Raw genomic sequence first — 21,564 nt, 5'->3', positions numbered from 1 at the left:
GGAGGGAGGGAGGGAGAGAGAGAGAGAGAGAGAGAGAGAGAGAGAGAGAGAGAGAGAGAGAGAGAGAGAGAGAGAAAGAGAGAGAGAGAGAGAGAATGAGAATCTCAGTGTTCAATACTGAGACAGGCTCCTCCTGGAGCTAAGGCTTTAGCCAGCTTCAGCTTAGGAGTTACTGTGAGGAGAGAGAGAGGAAACCCTGACTCGGGAATCCCCCTTGGGTAATGACTTGTGGTGGGAATATTCCAGTCCTGACTCGGTACAGCAGCCTTGGGGATGAGGTGGGAGACATCCCTCTTTATCCCTGTGCTTGCATAATACAAATATGGGAAGAATTTGATAACCCAGAACAGGAAAGCTGCCTCCTCTCAGATGATCCTTTCATGTGGTGTGTGTTTTCCCTGTTTTTCCACTATTATTATTATTATTATTATTTAATGTTTTGATGACTGATAGCCCCTTCCCAACCCCTCAAAGGCTTTCAGGGTCCCTTCATTGACCTAGTATTATTTTTTTGAAATATAGAGTGAGGAGGCGCAGGTAGTGGCCCTTGTGGCCCTTGGGTGGGTTCTGAGAAGGGCAAGAGGGCAGGAGTGTATTGATGGATTTTTTTCTTTGGTCACCTAACAATGTAATCAGATGTATGATTGAAACGCACTATCATAGATAGCAAATGACAACAACTGGACCAACATTCCCCACAGTGCCCTTACTAATACTAAAGCACTACGTTTTTCTTTTTGTTATCCCTTGCCTTCCTTTCAAGAGATAAATACACATAGCAGTAATCAAGATTGGGGGTGGGGGCGTTAAATACACAGCCCCATCCCTCAAAATGCAAATGACCCTAATGACTAACCTAAAGAGAAAATCCCCCACTTTTTCAAATGCACAGTAATATTAGCAGGTTTACTTAAGCTAAGAATTGGTGATAGATTCTTCTTCTACCACTGAAGAAATTGATATGGTTAAAAATATGGCTTACAGAGGCTCTTGCAAGGGAAATACTTTGCAAATATCTTTAACATGTAAGCCTTAGGCAAGAGCTTTACACACACACACACACCGACTCACACCTGACCAAAAAACTTCACCTCGGTTTGCTTTATAACAACAGGATTTTATGGTACATACCATGTTCTAACACTTGTTCAGATTTGGATATTGTAGAAGACAGGTGTTTTGTTTGATAACTTTGAGGATGGGGTTTGGGGTTTAGTTTAAGCATGATGGTACTGAATTGCCTTTGTAAACAGATGAACACTGAGAGGGTAGGAGTAGGGATGTGCCTGATATCTCTGATACCGGCAATTGAACCTTACTAAGAGCACTTCCTCTGGAGAACCACGGCATTTATTTTAGTTTTCTTTCTTTCCTTTTTGTCCTTTCTTTCTGTTCTTTCCTTCCTTCCTTCTTTCCTTCCTTCCTTCCTTCCTTCCTTCCTTCCTTCCTTCCCTCCCTCCCTCCCTCCTTCCCTCTTTCTTTCTTTCTTTCTTTCTTTCTTTCTTTCTTTCTTTCTTTCTTTCTTTCTTTCTCTCTTTCTTTCTAAATTACAGCATTGTGGTCACTGAAGTAGGGTTCCTGCTAACTTCACCTCTTCACAGGGAGACAACAGGAATTTAGTGCCACATGCTGTTCTATCTTAGTGCTCGACACTGTTGGTGTGCTTATATGAATTTTGCTCCAAGAAGCAAGCCTTTGGGGCAGACATTACAACTACAGTGTCCTTCTGTCCTCCACATATTGACATTGGAATCAACAGTTTAGCTGCATCCTAAAATACACCCCAGTTCTTTTTGTTTTTCAACATAGCTATGAAAGAGGGAATAGTCACGTTTTGTTTTCTGCTGCTCTACTATTCCCATGAGAGAACATCATATATTTAAGATAGCTTAAGACCTTGTAAATCAAATGAAAACTCTTCGAAAAGAGAAATCAGACATTAGTAATTTTCAAAGCAAATGATGTGTGACCAGCTCGGTTCTACTGTTTGTATTCATGGGCAAGCAAGTGTCTTCCACACACATAGGGATTTCACGCGCACATGGATACCTGATTCAGTGCTTCTGGCTTTCAGGAAGGGCAAAGGGAGAGAAAAGCTAAATATAAGACAGAGTGCTAGTTTTAACTAAGGTTTTGTGATACTTGCAATCTTTTATCCTTCAAATTAATTTATCTCTAAGCTTCTGGAATCTTGCTGTGACCCCTCTAAGCAATCTGCTACACATTTAAAAGAGAATTTAATTTTTAAAGGTGTAGTACTTTTTTCATCCCTACTTGTTCTTCCATCGGAGGATGCTAATCTCATCTTATGCTCTCTCTAAAGAGTTCATGGCTACATAGTGGGCATTGTGATGGATCAACCTTGCCTTTTCAGTACTTTCCAAGTACTGATTAAGGTTCAGCAATGGTATTGAGGCTTTTTTTAAAAAATATTTATAGAGGAAAAAAAGCGTTTTCAAATGACAAATCCACTTTCTCATACTGGTCTTAGCCCCAGGAGATCTTGAGGTTGTGCCAGAAAAGTGGGTTCAGGGAAACTCATCTTAGACCGTTATACAGAGGATAGGTGGCTCCAGACTCTCAGACTTCAGTCAGCCTAGTGGGACCACATGCTCCACAAAAGACCACACACTCCGCACATTATAAAGTTTTTATCACAAAGAAAACGTGATTGACATGAAAGGTTGAACAGGTATACTGGCCTAAAGTATGTCCCCAGGCTTCACATCGAATAAGAGCACTCTACCTTTGCTCTTTGCTCTTAGAGAGGTAGACATTTGGTGTGATTTAGCAACAGCCACACATTGAGGAGGATGTGTAAGTAATTAGAGGGGCAAACACCACTTGTTATTCCTCCCCAGTTTCCCAAGCCAGTGCACATAGATAAGTGGCTGGTTTTGGGACCACCTGTGTGTCTGATTGGAATTAATCAATTTGTCAGCAAGTTTGATGCCATTCTCTCTGGCATGGCCAAGCGACGCTGATGGGCACCCCTGGATCATAGAATCTGGTGAAATAAAACTCATCAGGAGTTTCCTCTTTGAGAACATGATGACAATTTTGTATACGTTTTGGAAAATGAGTATCAGGGGGCTCTCTTGTAGTGAAGACAAGAACATACTGGATTTGTGCTTATGTTAATTGAGTTGAACTGGCTATTAGTGGATTGGCAAACTCTGAATTTAGCTAGAATATGACTATTAAACATATTCTAAAAAATATATTGAAAAAGATTGAGGGATATATACACATATCTGTCTATCTGTATGTATACATTTCCTTTATAGAAGCACACATGTACATATACAGCCATTTATACAAGACAACATAAACCTACATGCATACACATACACTCAGGACTATATCACACAATTATCATGTACCACTAATTACTGTATTCACTCTATGATCAAGTTATGATTTGGGGGAAATGTGATAAAATCAGCCATAAATAAAATACAAAGACTGATATGTGTTGATGTAGTTTCAAGTGCTGTACCTGAGCTGGTTGAAGTTTTGCAGCCTGGAGAGCCTCTGGGCTCCTCATGCCACACAGAGTACACTCCTGCTGTCTAGTGGTTAGAGCTAGAAATGGCATTGTATTCTTTTGAAAGCATCTTCTACTTCAGGATTAGGGGATATATTTACTTTTAAATTATTTTAAATGCTTCTGTCTGCATTTTTTTCCTTTGAAATTCAGGAGACAAAATCCTAATTTCTGACTGGAAATCATAGCCATCTACTCAATGGAAACAATTCCTAAATACCTTATTTTTTTGGTGTGTGTGTGTGTGTGTGTGTGTGTATGAAGTTCCTGGCAGATAATTACTTGATGATTAAAACAGAGAGGCAAAAGAGATGAAAAGAAAAGAACGTACTGAGTGTTTTGTTGGCATGGGTATCTTTCTTTTTCAGGCTCTTAATATGCAATGTGCAGGCAACCATGTCCGTTCATGAGGAACCTGAGGCTTACAGAAATTAAGAATCTTCTACAAAGTACAAAGGGTCCTAGATGCTCAGGAACGCTGGTGTCCACTCTGTTGGCTTTTAAAAGTACACCGATTGTTTTCCTTTGAACAGCTGTTTTCTCGACTCATACCCACCAAAGATCCTGGACTGTACAGAGAGTCTGTTTGCCAATATATCCTGGTTGAATGCTAAGCGCATTCTTATTGAATGTCATGGGTGGGGTGATCAAATACAGAAACTTTGGCTATGACCTTTTATATCTATCCATCAGTAGATGAGTCCTGTGAAACCCTGTCACCAGAAGAGACATTCAAATGATGTCCAAAGAACAGCAATTACCCAGGCCATTCTCTTAACAGAAGGTGAGACTTAGAGAAGATAAGGCTTAGGCTTTGATCTGTTATTACTAGGGACACTCTTACATTTCTTACTTGGTGATCACATGATTATGTGTCTACACTAGCTATCGATTCTCAATCAGAGATAAATTTGCATTACACACACACACACACACACACACACACACACTCTCACCAGGGAATTTACTTAGTCATGTATATAGATAATTTTTATTTGTATTTCTGTACTTGGCTGGTGTACTACAGGCATCTGCAGGATAGAAGTCACAGATACAGCTAAGCATCTTATAATGAACATGGTATCCTTAACAAGAAAGAGCAATTTGACCACAGATATTAAGAATGCTGGAAGGGAGACACTTGGCTCCATGATAGGAAGGAGTGCTGTAACTGAAGCTGTACAAAAGTTGCTTGCTCAGAATGGTCTTTCTAAGCTTTTATTTCATCTGCACAGATTGATTCCCCTTTAAGATTTCTTTCTCTCTGTCTTTTTTAACCAGGGAGTTGCAAGTCTAAATTAAAAACCCTCAGGTTGTTTGTTAATCAGCAAAAGACATGTAGTTAGCACATCCTTCCCAAGAACATATGGCAAACCTTAAATTAACTAAGACAAAACTAGTCAGAACCCTCAACTGACCCACTTTTTTCTTTAGCAAGACCTCATTTAGGAAACATGGGTGGGGGATCATGTTAATGGTGACAGACTTGATTAATACAACAAAAACCGAGAAACTTTGGTATTCCTTCCAGTCTGGCCCTGGGGTCTGACACATCCAGTCACCCTGTCTCTACTTTCTCCAGCCCCACCCAAGACTGCAATGTCTTTGAGGTAAGCATGGGCATCAGTTAAGAAAAGAAAAATCAATGTTTTTATTCAGGTGAGTGGGATGGGCATATGAGTGAAAGGTGTTATCTCAGAGTTTAGAAAGAGGCTGTCAGGAGCTGCACACATTGCTCACAAAAGTATTTGGGATGAAGGAGACAGGCACAAGGCTGGTGTTTATAGTGATGACATTGTTAGGGAACCAGAGAATTCAATTAAAAGCAAATACATAAGTCAGACTGGTTCGAGCTAACCAGAACACATTTATAGGGCAGGTCAAAACTGTAAAAAAAGAAAAAAAAAGAAAAAAAAAAGACCCAAAATACCAAAAACTAAAAATACAGAATCTAGAAGTTAGGAGTTTTGGTCTTTAAACCTGGTGCTATTATTTTTCATTTTCTAGGGAAGATTTTGTTTGAGCATACCTCAGTAGGTCTCACTCCATATTTTAGAAGGATTTATCTAGTATTCCCTGAGGACACTTTCCATTCTGTACTTCGATTTCACCATTTCTCCCATCAATAAAACATGAAACAAAAGTAGTTTTCAAGTTAGTGTCATTTAACCAGAAAATTAAAACCTCCCTGTGTTCCCATTCCCCAGACATGCTGATATGTCAGGCTTGCCTGCATATGAATGAGAAAGGATAGATGAGAAACTCACTGAGAGATACAGGCTTCAGAGAGGTAGATGGAAATTTGAGGAAAGATGAAAAAGTTCAGGTGTATGTGGTATGTATGAATATAGATTTATAAAATATGCAGAAAGACTAAGTCTGGAAAGGATACCCAGCAACCTGTGTGTTGAGTCCTGAGATGCAAAACTGAGACATATACCCAATTAAAACAACAGAATGCTAAGGAATACTACTAGGTTGAGAAGTAAGAAAGAAAATATTTTTCAGGATTTCTAAAATAATTCAATATAAGTGACTAGCATTGGGATTAGCTTTCTATTAAAATAATAATAATGTAGGGGATGGAGCAGAAGGGAAAAAGGAGAGACATGAAGAAAGACAAGGCAATAGAGAAAGATAAAAAAAATGGAAAGAAGAGAAAGTTTTCAAGATTTGTGCTTTATATATTAAAGCTATCACCACTGACAGCTGAGCTAGACTGACTCTTCAATCCTATTTAGCTGTATTTCTTCTGATCTACATAGTTGGCCTTTTTGCTTCCTCTCAATGGGATGCTGAGAATGGGATTTCAGATAAGGTGGTACTTCTTAATCTGTGTGTTTGGGATCACTGGGGACCTTTGATGAATATTGATGACTGGGTCTCACCTTAATGTATTCTTACTTCATAGATCCAAGGGTTGGGGAGATTTTAGCAATATTCCCAGATGATTGGTTATATAGGTCAGTCCAGGTTAAGAATCACTGATGTAGAAGGTCTTATGATCATATCCTGTTCGTTCAGCAAATAATAGCTATATAACTTGGACAACATCTTCGTGGAAGATATGATGAGCCAGTAGCTGGTCTGGGTAGGGTCCTGGTTAAATATGGACCTTGTTGCTGACCACCTACTCACATTGGCTTCACCTGGCAGCACTGTGGAATTCATAAGTACAGTTGTGCTTAGAACTTATTTCTGAATCCTTGCTAATCTATCAAGCACTACTTGTGATCATTCCTTTATTGACTTTTGTTCTCTCAAGTTCTTTGAATAGGTCTACAAGGCAGGCATAGACTTACCCTGTTTAGAGGACATGGAGCCTCATATGTGAAGGCATCATGCAGTTACCCACAAGGTCACTGATAAAGTTAGACCAGACACCTAGCACTTCTGCTTCTCAGTAATGTCTCCTTCCTTTTGCAACTTCAATTTCCCTTTCAGACTGATTGTGTCATGATGAGGCAAAATACCCACATCCATGCCTCTTCTGGGAGTCCTAAGAGACATTCTGTATTCCTGCTTAATGTGTGCCTTTCTCCTCTAGTTAGACGCTGGCACACCATTTCATCTCTCCCTTCTTGTGTACCCTCTATCCTCCTTGAGCCTGACCTGTTCTTTCTTTGCCACTCATGCCTCTGGGCTGCTAAGAAAAACACTCAAAGTGATGTCAGCACTTTGCTAACACTCCATAACACCAAAATATCCCTTTGTAGCCAACCCACAGCCACCAACATCTTTGCTACTGGCTCTTCCAAGGATGTGAAGGCGAAATCCTAATAAGATTTTGATTGATGTGGGATGATAATTCTACTCAGAGATTCTGGCAGCTTGAATAATAAAATTGGTGGAGGGAATGAAGAGAAACAGGGCTAACTTAGAGAAGTTAGTCTCATATTCAAACCCCATGCAGCCAAATAGGTAGGATGGCATATATTTGGCCAGGTGACTACACCCTGATCAATTCATTTACCAACCCAAGTCTATCAGCTCCAACAATTGTTTAAGAGCTTAAATCAAGGCTCACATGAAGATGCATTGTTTTCCTTCTTAAGCCAGCACCATATTTGAAAACCATGTATTTTCTTTTAACATTTCCCATCAGCATGTCTATCTTCAATTAAAAATTCTACATATGAAACTGTGTGTGGCAGGATTTCCAGTTCAGAGATACTGTGGGTGGCCTCGAACAAAAGGGAGAAGGCTCAGCAGCATTTGGAAGCTGGATTAGTCTGTCACAGAAAGGTCTAGAAAAGCCAAGTTACACACAATTAATGGAACAATACCACAATCTGTCTTCAGCTGGCCCAGGCGTTCCTGTCATTTGTCCCTCAGCTGCAGAACCACGTGGCCTGTGATTTTGTGTCTCTGTTCCATCATGATGGCATTTTCAGAGAAATCTCTATTTCCAGCAACCGAGGTTTGTTTTTTGCTTTGCTTTGCTTTGTTTGTTTGTTTGCTTCTCTTCCCTTTTAGATTGTTTACTCTACCAAGAATAGTCCCTTCTTAGAACTCATTCTTCTTTGCTAATTGTCCAGGTCATTTTTACCTGAGTATCTCATATTGATTCCCCTCCCCCACTTTTTAAAATCCTCTTTCAAAAATCATACACATACAAAAAAAATAATCAAACATTCCATGGCGGGTGAAGGGATGTGTGGCATTATAGCTAGAAGGCTGACACACAACACACTGCTCAGACTTTTACCCTTCTAGTTATGTTGCTCAACCCATTCAGTCAGGTAGCAGTAGTTTCTTTCTCAGGGAGTAAGCACAGATTTGTTGGAGGGACAAAACCATTTAACATGGAAATGATTGCACCTGTGAAGGTGAGGCACAAAGCCAGAGGAACCTGTAGCCATAGCTCTTCCAAACTTAGCATAGGAGTAAGCTAAAGATGTCTCCATAATTTCTTGATTTGTTTATAAAAGATGGTCCCTCCCTTGGGAGAAATTATACATATACCTACACAGATACAGATACAGATATAGATACAGATACAAATATTCATGTAAGTGGTTGATAGGCAAACTGTTCAGTCCTGAATATTTTCTCCTCCAAGTTCTGCCATCAATCTGGATTTATCTTTGTTCAGAGTACTTTTCAGCATGCTCAGCCTGAAAATTAGGTAAAGGCTGGTGGAGACCGGTGAGAGGGTAAAGGAGCCTGCTTCCAAGCCTTAGGACATGAGTTCAAACCCCAAGGTAGAAGGAAACAATTAACTTGCTCAAGTCCAATAACTCAGATTTGTCTTGCCTTTTTCTTCTGTGCTCAGTCAGGACTGATAGGCATAGTCCACCACAGAACATGTCAACATCTCAACAGCATTCACATGATTGCATGTGATTATGCACACACATATGGGGTTAGCACTGTTCTCCCTACTTTTATATGAACTATAGCCTAGTCACCTCTGCCAAAAGCACTGTTTATAAAGATTTTCAGTGAGAAAATAAAATTTATCTCCACTGTGAATTGTCTATTATCCACTGCTAGTTTCCAAAGGGGATATCTGGTCAATAAGTTGAGGTCAACATGTAACGCCTACACTTATACTTAATAACTGTGATATTAAATTATACCAGTCCCCAGGATACTAAGTAGAAACACCCATCTTTAGACAATGACCTTGTATTTAAGAAGCTTTTTCTTTGTGTACAAGCCATCCTAATTTGGTTGTAACAAGCAAGGGGAACAAAGGATGGAGAGTGCAGCTGAGAAGAGCCTTTCTTCTGTGATGGAGGTTGAGTATTACAAGGCAGACTCCCTGGACAGCTTCACCAATTCTTCGCTAGATTTTGGACTAGATGGCTCTCCTTGTGACATCCTTTCCTTCTGTGTTGGTGGTGAATTCTGGCTTTGTTTCTAGCTCTCTGATTTAGTAGTCAAGTGTAGAGTATAAAAGCATAGGGGAAGAAATGTTAGTTTCCAGCCTTTTCCTCTAATGTCATGACTTATTGACTGGCAGATAGGTGAATGCATGTTTTAGAAAGGGCAAGTTCCAATACCCCAAGAGATGTAGTCACTCACACAAAGAAGAATATGTCTACCTAGAAGAAACATTCTGTGTTCCGTCTACATCCTCAAAGCTGAAGCTGTTCCAAGCAATGCCTAATACTGTGACTTGTTCAGAGGAAGAGAATACTAAGACATTTTTTTCAACTGCAGGTAAACACATTAATATTAGCAACACAGAAAATCTATATTATTAGAGAAGACTCTAACCATTTGGGAATTGAGTACAGCTTTGACTTTCAGTGTCTTGACTCTTTGTTGACTTTTTATTGTTGTTGCTGCTTGTTTTCTGCTTCCATCTCTCTCCCCTTCTGTTTTGTTCTATCACCAGTCACAAATCTTTCTTTCCTTTTACCCTTGCTCTTAAATCAGTTCATAGTTATGAACCCTACTATGCTTTACCAACTGGTGAAAATTGCATCGAGGGAAAAAACACATTTTTTAAAAAGTGGGTTAACAAAATTCTTCCTCAATATTATATATAAAATACAACCGTGCATATAGCCCATCAACAGGTATGCAATATATATGCGATATTAAAATTTCAGGGCAACAGAGAACTGAGGGAAACTGTCAACAGTCCTTCTCAGTGGGGGACAGTGATAATGAGGAGGGGAAAGCCTGAGCACACTGAGAACACTGCCTACAGTGATTGACATGACGAAGAGCTCACAGCAACTAGGATAAGTATCACTCTAGTTCATCAGCTAAGGTTTCGAGGAGAACAAAGTGGGGACCATGCATTTTGATGACAAAAAGTGAGATTTTGAAATTGTGTGGACAGTTGCAATATCCACTAGGACACGTGGTCATACCAGGCTCTCCTGGACTCAACATATCCCATGCTTTTCTGTTTGGAGCCTTCATGATGAATTAAAAAGATGACAAATGTGGAATTAACAGATAGCTTTGGTTCTGCCTCAGCTTACTGGCTTAGCTTTTGGACCTCAATCTTCTTGTCCTTGAAATTCCGAATATAATCCCTTGTCAGTCTGTTTCACAATAATGTGGTTGCAATCAAGAGAGATAATGTTGTTAAAAGAACCTTAGAAAGTTGAAAGACTCAACAAAAAGTTTTAAGGAAGTGTGAAGTCTTAGTGTAGTACTTACAGGAGTGTCGTGGTTCCATCTACTCGTATGACCTCTGAGGACCTTACATTTCTACCATTAACCAATTCTCCACCTTACTGTGATGAGCATGAGCATACGTGGGAGGCCACTGGACAGAAAGGAGAAGGCTCAGCTCACCCAATCTTCTAAGTTCCACCAAAGTGGCTTGCTTTAGCATTATATTTTTTCTTTTGGCCAGGGGACAGAGATTCTCTGTGTAGCCCTGGCTGTCCTGGAACTGACTCTGTAGACCAGGCCAGCTTCAAATTCAGAGATTCACCTGCCTTTGCCTCCCAAATGCTAGGATTAAAGGTGTTCACCACCACCACCCAGCTATTGGTTCATGATTTTAGGATAATGATCAGAAATTCTTGGCCCTGGCTTTGTTAAAAGGCTGCCCTGCAACAAATGCTCAGTCAATATGAATCTTCCTCGTGTCCTTTGGCAATGTAGCTGCATGTCATGTATATATAAATGGAATGAGGGTAAGCCCAATTGGCACAAGAGGCAGTTGGTGTTCTGACGTGGAAACTAAGATGAAACTTATAGAGAGTTATAGAGAACACTAGAATACCACAAGAAAGAGTAAAGAGTGGGATGGGAAGGAGTTATGTAGAGTAATTAATAGAGAAATGGATGGAGAGAGAACCCCTCTGTCTGTCACTAGAGCCAACCATAATACTTAAGAAGAAACTTGCGCAGACTTCACATAAAGACCTACCATCGCAGATACTCTGTGCCTAGCCTACAGTGCATGCTTGTTATTATTATTATCTAATATAATGGTTCTCCTCAGTTCTGTCAACAGATTCCATATACACCCATCCTCTGCACACCTCTCCACAAGCAGCATATACCTGTTTTATCTTCTGTGAGCTTAGAGACTTCTGGAGGAATGTGGGAACAGAAATCTCATCTGGCTCCATGGTAATCACGTCTTGCCATCAAAAGTGCATGTGTTGCTTTTGTGAACATTCAAGCGCTGACAACCGTGGTGGTATTGTATCTGCCAGCCTGTGTGACTGTATTTCTGGACTGCACAGCCAAGCAGTTCTGATCTGCAGCAAAAGCCAGCCACACATACCAAAGCAAGCTGCCCACACGTTTATGCAGAACTGCTAACCCATAAGAACTGCAATGAAAAGAGATAAGAGAGACGGAAGGATTGCTTTTGTTTTGATTTTCTACTCAAATAAGCTCTTTGAAGAAAAAAAATAAGAAAAAGAAGGGAGAAAAATCGAAGAAAAGGGGGAAAAATCGTTCTCCAAGCTGGTGCCCTGCAAAGATTCCTCCCCTCCCTTTCTTGTCCAAGCACTCCACCATCTGTGCAGACTGTATAACAGCAAGTTCTGGAAACAAGCTGAGGAATCTGGGCCAGTCCAGAGGCCGTGCTATCTTAGTATATGTGTGGTAGGGCTTTGGAGACTTTGGTTTTCACCCTAATCTTTCCTCAACTGCCAGATCTTGAAACAAAGCTGTTACCACCAGTTTCTGTTTGTAAAATGAGACTAAAGGTACTATCCCCAGAGAAATTCTGGTATCTACCATATAGTTCAGTGCTTCCACTAACAGCTTGCCTCACAAAACACAGCTGTGGTAAATATTAAAGGATGTTAATAAAAATGAGATAAAACACCAAGGGATCCTTTTATTTTTTGCCCCCCCCCAACTTCCCTTTTGTAAATGGTGGCTTGTCAGAAAATTTGTTACTGTGATCAACATGATTTCCCAAAGCAATTTTCTAAGAACAGACATAGATGTGCTGTGATCACTATGAACTTTCAATCCTGTGATGAGGAGGGTGTGGATTGCTGTTGTTTCTCTCATTTTTGGGTAAATGTTCTTTCCTTGGTACATTCAACAAAGGGAGAAAACCAGGATGTGAGATTTTTTCCCCTTTACAGCATAAACAGGGACAACAGAGAGGAGATACTTCCAGTGTCTGGACTTTAAGATGGTAATTAACTGCTTAACTAAGAAAATAAATACCTAGGCCCTCAAATGCAGGGGTCACTAAATAAATAGAGTATCTGTACAGTGCACTGAACTCTAAACTGGCTCATACAGATTCTATTCATGCTTCACAAGAAGGACAAGTTAAACACACAATGGGATAACATTTTTACTGCTTTCTTTGTCATGTTTGCATGACCATTGGCCTTCAGGGCAATAAGCGATAGAAGATGACTGGACTTTGAAACACAAAATGTCTAGAGCTCTATACACAAGTTGTGTGGAATAGGATGAACAACTCCCAAATCTGTTACTTTAGAATGGTTTACTATTCCTGTTTTGAAAGTAGGGTTAAAATTACTGCATTTTGTATGCATTTTGTACATTCTGAAAACACACCAGCATTCAATTAGCATCATGAGTATCCTCAGCAAAATTCTTGACATCATCCTCACATCAGTTACCAACTCTAACTGACCACAAACTTGTTATATTATATATAGGAAATGTCCTTTACAGTGTTATTTATAACGGAATGAGACTTAGTATGTGGAGCTATGGACCTCGTTAGATGGAATTATATGTTTTCTTTATAGTTATGTTGGTTTAAAATTTGATGGACGCCTGTGAAATTATTATGGGTTAGTTCTGGAGTTTCTAAATAACCAACAGGTGCCTGTTATTTCTACCACTCTCCCTATGTTCACATCCTTTATGTAATCTCTCCTATTTATGTTCATTCAAAATTTCCTGATGACCCAGCATTTATTCAACTTCTAACACCACTTTTAAGGCTTTCGCAAGGCTTGTGTTTACTTGTGGTCCTGTCTTTCACCAGAAGAAGGTGTTAGAATAGTTATGGCCATTAGCACCATTATTTACTAGTTTAGAGTGCCCCAGGACATCTTTTATTGTTGTCTATATGATCCTATTAATTTATTCATGGATTATATATAAATATGTATGCACAATATAAACACATATACTATTTACATGTATTTATGTATATGTGTGCAGATGTATGTATGTGTATGTACACATCAATGGTCAATATCATTCAACAGTTGTGTTCCTCTTATTGTTTTCTTTCTTGGTTTTGAAACAGGGTCTTTTATTCAACCTGATTCAGATAGACTGGCTGGCCAGCAAACCCTTGTGATCCTACTGTCTTTACTTCCCCAGTTCTGGAATTTCAGAAATGCAACATTATGCTGGCATTTCATGAAGATCAAATTCATGTACAAATGCTTTTCTGCAGAGCAGTTTACTTTGATTGTGTGTATATGTCTGTATACTATGTGTATATTTTATGCCTACAGAGGCCAGAAGAAGGCATTGGATCCTTTGTGCCTGGAGTTACAGATGGTTGTGAGCCACCATGTGGATGCTAGGGATTAAATGAAGGTCCTTTGAAAGATCCTGAGGTTAACAGCAGCAGTTAAGAGCAGCTAGTCCTTTTAACTGGTTAGCCACCTTCCAGTCCTTCATGTTAACATATTTTATGTTACATGACATACTCATGGTCAATGGACAAATTAGCTTTATCAATTCAGTTCAATTGGTGTCTAGATAGCATAGGTGCTACAAACAGAGAAAGTGTGGACTTGCTTTCAAAGGTTTAGAGAACAATAGAAGGGGTATAAGGTTCACACATGCAATGCAAACCAAAGGTGGGAAAGAATTCATTATCTCCCCCAGGTACTATTTTATATACAGAGTTATCCTAAAGATAGTAAAGGCAGAAGATTTTCTAATGGATGGCAGGTTGAAAGAGGGTTGAGAAAGAAGGTGTGCAGAGACGGGTATGACGTGATCTGCAAAATGGAGAGTGTTTCTCAAATGAACAATTCACAATGTACAGGGGCATGAAGGCAGGGAAAAGAATGGGAAGCCCCAGCCAAAGTTACCAGTGAGGTACGCAACAGTGTGATTTTTCTTAAGCAGATACTTAATCAGCAGGACAATCTAGAAACTAATTTTGCTCCCTTTCTCTAATATATCCCATATCTGTAACTCATGTTGCTACAGAGAAAACAACTAATCATTCGTATATGCTCTCCCTGCGTTCAAGCCTCAGAATGAAAACAGGAGCCCTGAGATATCCCACAGGGAAAGAAGAAGGAACTACTGGAAGGTGCTGTTGCAGTATCTAGAACAAGTAATTTAAAGAAGGTCTGAAATTAAAAGCTACCGCTGTGGAGACATAGGGATTTTGGAAGTGGCAAACAGGGCCCATCATGAGATATTTATGAGGTATCCTAAAATGGTGATCTCAGGCACCCATTAAAAAAATGACCTTCTGCCCAAACATAGCTTACAACATCACTTCTTGACTTTAGGAGATCACGGAGATACAATGTGTTGGTACATGGAAGTTAAGTGGGTTCTGAACCAGTATGCGATGACCAGAACCACCATTTCATTGAGAGGAATGAGAATGGTAAAAAAGTCACTCTTGATTTGTATGGTTTTCATTCCCTTGCAATTTATAATCTTCTAGTTTCTTGATTTTTCCTTTCGAAATATTTTGTGTAGATGGAAGCATACAATATGCAGCTTTTTATCTGGCTTCTTTCCCTTAGTAGGTTTACAAGGTTTATCTACAGTGTAGCATATACTTTGAAATACGGCATGCAAATTGTAGCACAATCTTACCACACTCTGCTTATTCAGTTATATCTTTGATGACACTGGCTGCTGTGAATAATGAACATGGCTCTGGATGTTTTCATATGTTCATTTATCTTATTTTTACATCTAGAAGTAGAATGTATGGGATATAGGATAATTTTATGTTAGCCATTTTTGTAATTATTTATTTATTTATTTATTTTATGAATAGGAGTACACTGTTACTGTCTTCAGACACATCACAAGAGGGCATCAGATTCTACTACAGATGGTTGTGAGCCACCATGTGGTTGCTGGGAATTGAACTCAGGACCTCTGGAAGAGGAGTCAGTGTTCTTAACTGCTAACCCATCTCTCCAGCCCCTACGTTAGCTATTTTGAAAAATTGTTAACCTATTTTCAAAATCACTGGGCTCATTCATATTCCCATCAACAAGGTATGAGGTATGAGGGCTCCAGTGGACTTCTCCATCTTGTTATTTTATCTTTTTTAAAATTATAGATAATGTTTAAATGTGTGTGTGTGTGTGTGTGTGTGTGTGTGTTTGTGCATACTCGTGCACATGTATGCACATACACTCCAGAAGAGGGCATTGGGTTCTCTGAAGCTAGAATAGCATGTCATTATGAGGTGCCTTATGTGGGTTCTAGGAACCAAATGATTCATTTCTAAGAGGACCTCTAACTGCTAAGCCATCTCTCCAGACCTAACTACCAAAGTTTTATGTTAATCATATAAACATGGTAGAAAATTAACCTAATTGTGTTTAGCCAGGACTTTTACGCAGCAATTAAACTACCTCCTATGTCATTAGGGTGGAGACCATGTACTTGAATTCTGATAGATTTATAAGCAAACTGCACAAAGATATACACTCATGCTCCTCCTGTGCTATTAATAGGGGGCAGGAAAAGGGTAATGTCTCACCCCAAGCCAGACTATTTAGATGTCTAGCCTCCTCACTCATAAAGAGTTTTCTCACTGCACCAGAGAGCATACACTGGTTTTCTCTATATCTAAAGACACCTGTTTCAGGTATTTCATTGCCATTATTAAAATAACAACAACAATGCAACTGACTAATATACTCTCCCCCTCTGTTATCCTTGAGTTTTTCCATCTCACTTTATAATCACCAAAAGCAATACACAGAAAGCCAGACTCCCTTTTTGACATGACACGAGAATACTGTTCACAGCTTCCCTCAGATGCAGCAAATGCACATGTCATCGCTGATATTTTTTCCAGTGCAGCAAATCCATCAAAATAGGTACTTCCCTCACCCCCTTTGCTAGTCACTTCCCTATTGCTGTGAAGGAGCATCTGACAGAAACTATTAAAGAAGATAACATATTTATCTCAGTCCACAATAATGATGCTGTCCTTCCGTGGACTGAAACTAAGCGCCAACAAGCCACCCTAGAGCTGTCTTTCTCTCTCCTCTTTCCTGTGTTGAAGTTGCAGTATGTGCTGCCACTCTCAGCTTTTACATGAGTGCTGTTGTCATAGACTCAAGGCATAATGCTTGCACTGCAAAGACTTTACCCACTGAGTCGTCATCTCCTAGGGCTCTGGGCTTACCTTCTGGGTAGGCATCACATGTTTCACCTATCTCACCATTTGTCCTATGGTTTTCTATATCCGCAAACACACCAATATATATGGCATATAAAAGAACTTATTAAATTATTTATTAATATCTATTGGTGATTAAAGCCCATGTTCTCTCTTATTCTTAGGCTTTACCCTCTTGACAATAACTTGTACACTTTTTTTATTGATGTTTTATTTACATTTCATATGTTGTTCCCTTACCCCATCCTCCACCCACCCAGGAACCCCCTATCCCTTCACCCTTCCTCCTTCTTCTCTGTGGATGTAACTCCTACCTACCCCCCCCACTCCCACCTCCCCACCCTCAAAATTCACACCCCCTAGGGCGTCCAGGCTTCATGAGGTCAAGGATCTCTTCTTCCACCTATGCCCAGCAGGGCCCTCCACTCTTACGTATTCAGCTGAAGCCCTGGATCCATCCCTAAGTGCTCCCAGGCTGGTGGTTTAGACCCTGGAAGCTGTGGTTGGTTGGTATTGTTGCTCTCCTCATGGTGCCACAAACCCTTTCAGCTCCTTCAGTCTTCACTCTAACTCCTCCATTGAGAACCCCATTATCAGTTCAATGGCTAGTTGTGAGCATCTGCCTCTGAGTATGTCAGACTCTTGAAGGCCTCTGAGGAGACATCCATATCAGGCTCTTATTAGCATGCACTTCCTGACTTCCACATCAGCATCTACCTTTGATGACTGCACATGGGATGGATACTCAGGTGGAAAGGTGTTCAGATGGCCCCTCCTTCAGTTTCTGTCCCTCACTTTGTCTCCATATTTGCTCCCTTGAGTATTTTGTTGCTCCTTCTAAGAAGGACCGAATCACCCCCACTTGGTCTTCCTTCTTTATGAGCTTCATGTGATCTGTGAGTTGCATCTTGGGCATTTCAAGGTTCTGGGCTAATATCCAATAATAAGTGAGTGAATACCATGTGTTTTCTTTTGTGATTGGCTTACTTCATTCAGGATGATAATTTCTAGTTCCATCCATTTACCTATGAAACTCTCGAATTCATTGTTTTTAATAGCTGAGTAATACACCATTGTGTAAATATACCACATTTTTTTAATCCATTCCTCAGTTGAAGGACATCTGGGTTCTTTCCAGCTCCTGGCTATTATAAATAAGGCTGCTATGAACATAGATGAGCATATGTCCTTGTTATATGTTCGAGCATCTTCTGGGTATATGCCTAGGAGTGGTATAGCTGGATCCTCGGGTAATGCTATGTCCAATTTTCCGAGGAACCGCCACACTGATTTTCGAAGTGATTGCACCATCTTGCAGTCCCACCAACAATGGAGGAGTGTTCCTCTTTCTCCACACCCTTGCCAGCATCTACTATCACCTGAGTTTTTAATCTTACCCACTCTGACTGGTGTGAGATGGAATCTCAGGGTTGTTTTGATTTGCATTTCCCTGACTACTAAGGATACTGAACATTTCTTTAGGTGCTTCTCGGCCATTTGAGTTTCTTCCGTTGAAAATTCTTTGTTAAGCTCTATACCCCATTTTTTAATAGGGTTAACTTGTACACTTTTATTTTCTTATTTTGGTGTGCGTGTATGTGTGTGTGTGTGTGTGTGTGTGTGTGTGTGTGTGTGTGTGTGTGTGTTTGTAGGCACTTGCGTCCAACATGGAGGTTGCAGGTGCACTGGTTCTCTCATGGAATCTTATGAGACCCAGAAACTGAACTTAGGTTATCAAGTCTGCATGCAAATACCTCTGCCTGATTTACTACCTCATTGCCTCAGCTTATATATGTTAGAACAAACACTCTCATTCTTTGGATCCTCAGAAACTGATATGGAGGGTCTAAAAGGTTTGATTCCTACTCTTTCAGAAGTTGGCCCTTGGCCCTTTTTATGAGCATGACCGCATTTGAATTATATGAATTATCTGCATAACTCAAACTGTATAAATTTCTGAGAAGTTCCTAAGGCTGGCCTGGGACTTGGCAATACATTCCTTTAAAAGTCACAGATCCTGAGTAGGTGTCCAGGGATGTGTCTGAATGGATAATTAATCTTTGTTCTCCATGGGGATCTCAAATCCCTCCAGATCAATGGAGTCAAGAGGTGGCATTTCAGCAAATAGCCAATTGTATTTTATGCCTCTCTTGAGAAGGTGGACCTAAATGATGTTTCCCTTAAGTATCGCAGAAAGAAACATTTTAAGGCATAAAAGCAGCTTAACAAAGGAAACAAGCAGAGCTCTATGTTCACACAATGCCTTTCAGAAATGTGGGAGAGTCATTTGCCAATCAAAATATGTTCTCTGCTTCAAGAAGTGAAAAATAAGGAAAGAGAGAAAAAGGTCGACAAAGTTCAAGGCTAAGACCTCCCCTGGACTAAAAGCATGCTCTAAGTGGACACCTTCTAACTAAAGGCAAGTGCATGAGTTTGTATTCTTTTACCAGTGGCTTTAGGGCTCATGTTGAATTTTGGATCCACAGTAACTGGCTGACCTCTCTAGGATAGTAGACAGTCAAGATAGCTACAGAGAACAGTTTTAAAAAGCCTTAATTTGGAGGAAAATATTTGTGCCTAACCCCAATGACACATTTAACACAGCTGAAATCTCATAATTTTAAAGATTTATTTATGTGTGTCAGTGTCTTTCATGAATGTATACATGTGTATCAGTGTATCATGTAACCTTGTCACCTTGACTTGACTTGTATAAAAATGTATGCCATTGGCTCCTCATACACTGGTACATACTCTAGAACTGTTGAGCAACTCGAAGTACAGGACTCAAAGGTGTGCAACATTCTGTATCAAAGGCTGCTCTACTTCTCCAAATTTAAGAACTAACTCCAATTTGTTGATTTTTACATTTATGAATGTGTGCAGATATCAGAGGCCATTTTATGGGAGACAGTACTCCCTCTTACATTACATGGGGATTGAACTCAAGTAGTCAAGCTTGGCAGCAAGTACCTTTGTGCCTGGAGTCATCTCTCTCCCCAGTAAAGCCATTTAAGAACATGTACAAGTGAGAGCAAAAACTTGAGAAGCTAGAGCGAGAGAGAGAGAGAGAGAGACAGAGAGACAGAGAGAGACAGAGAGACAGAGAGACAGACAGAGACAGACAGAGACAGAGAGAGACAGAGACAGAGACAGAGACAGAGACAGAAGGTTTTTTACCAATGTGGTGGTCAGTGGACAACTTTCAAGAGTTAATTGTTTTTCAGTCATGTAGGTCCTGGGGATCAAATTCAGGGGATCTGGACTGCAGACAGGCTTTACTCACTGAGCTATTGCCTTTGCCCTCAGTATCCTATTTACATTGTGTAAATCTCTCAGTGAAGAAGGCTGGATTATGATCCACAGTTTTTATCTGTCCATCACATTTGGTAAAGGGAAATTCCAGTATGATGACAAGGTCCTGCTTGCAAAGATCAACTTCATTCATGTAACTTTTCTGTTCAATCAATATTCTATTTCTCTCCGTTGGCAGATGGCACCAAAGCAAGAAACATGGAGCAAAGTGCCAAATGAAAAGACAGGTGAGTTTAAAAGGAGAGAAAAAAGAAACAGCATTGTAAAACTGTATGATATCACAGTTGGAAAGATACCTTTAAACTTCAAAAGTTATGCTCTCATTAAACAGATGAAAAAGATAAAATGGTTTGTCTATCACCAGTCTGAAAAGCAGAGCCTTGGCAGCAAGTAGTATTCCCTGCATCAGGCTGGTACTTGCTCAACATGTGTCAGCTATGGGGACAGATAGAAGAATCAGAGCTCTCAGCACAAGCCTACATACTTGCTCTCCATAACACTTGTGGGTTGTGGAATACTGAATTGTTGACCTAAAGGTGTCCCTCTGGTCATCTTAGCCAGGTAGGCACAAGACTACCAAGGCTAATTCTTTCAGAGAGATCTTCTAACAGCTGCTCAGAGCAGATGCCTCCCAGATTTCTATACCTTTCATATGATGATAGGGTAGTCTGGATGCAGACTGTTCGTTAGAAAGATAAATTGCCTGCTAGTCATCATGGCACATGCCCATAATTCCAGCACTTGGGAGGCAGAAGTAGATGTTTTTGGTGAGTTCCAGTCCAGGCTGTTCTACATATTGAGTTCCAAGACAGTCAGGGCTATGTAAACAGACTCTAACAAAAAAAAAAACCCTAATCAAAAATGCACAAATACACCACCAAACTAACAAATAAGCATACAAAGACCAATCAAAGGATCGGGAGATTGGAACTAGGGAAGAAGATTGGAGACTGACCCAAACTAGGTGGCTAGTTATTTAATCACTCTTTTGTGAGAAAACTTTAGTACTTCAGTAACAAACTCTGGATACCAAGTCTCTGTAGAACTTTCTAGTTAATGAACTCACGTGTAAGATGGACCATAACTGAGTCAGGGATATATCCAGGCCTCATTAACATCCTACAAAAAAATTTCACACTACCACTCTGTACTGGTATTTTTCCTCTGATCTTACCCATTTGAATCCTTTTGAGGTCTACCATGTGTGTGTGTGTGTTTGTGTGTGTGTGTGTGTGTGTGTGTGTGTGTGTGTGTGTGTGTGTGTTTAGGCAGGTCTCATCATGGTAGCCTTGATCTTGGGATTTTCTTGACTCAACTTTCTAGGTATTGGGATGACAAGTGTTACTTCTGCAACCTAAAATCTATCTATCTATCTATCTATCTATCTATCTATCTATCTATCTATCTATCTATCTAT

General features: G+C 40.0%; 1 protein-coding gene across 8 annotated transcripts in view; it reads right to left on the bottom strand.

Annotated features, from left to right (window-relative positions):
• Nucleotides 1–21,564, bottom strand: part of Ctnna2 (catenin alpha 2) — a 1,083,974-nt gene that overhangs the window by 377,762 nt on the left and 684,648 nt on the right. The window lies entirely within an intron of this gene.

Source organism: Grammomys surdaster, unplaced genomic scaffold (genome assembly GCF_004785775.1).
Source record: "Grammomys surdaster isolate TR1022 unplaced genomic scaffold, NIH_TR_1.0 133, whole genome shotgun sequence".
NCBI classification, from domain to species: domain Eukaryota; kingdom Metazoa; phylum Chordata; class Mammalia; order Rodentia; family Muridae; genus Grammomys; species Grammomys surdaster.
The sequence above is the reverse complement of the archived record's forward strand: the minus strand, read 5'-3'. Positions and strand labels throughout refer to the sequence as shown.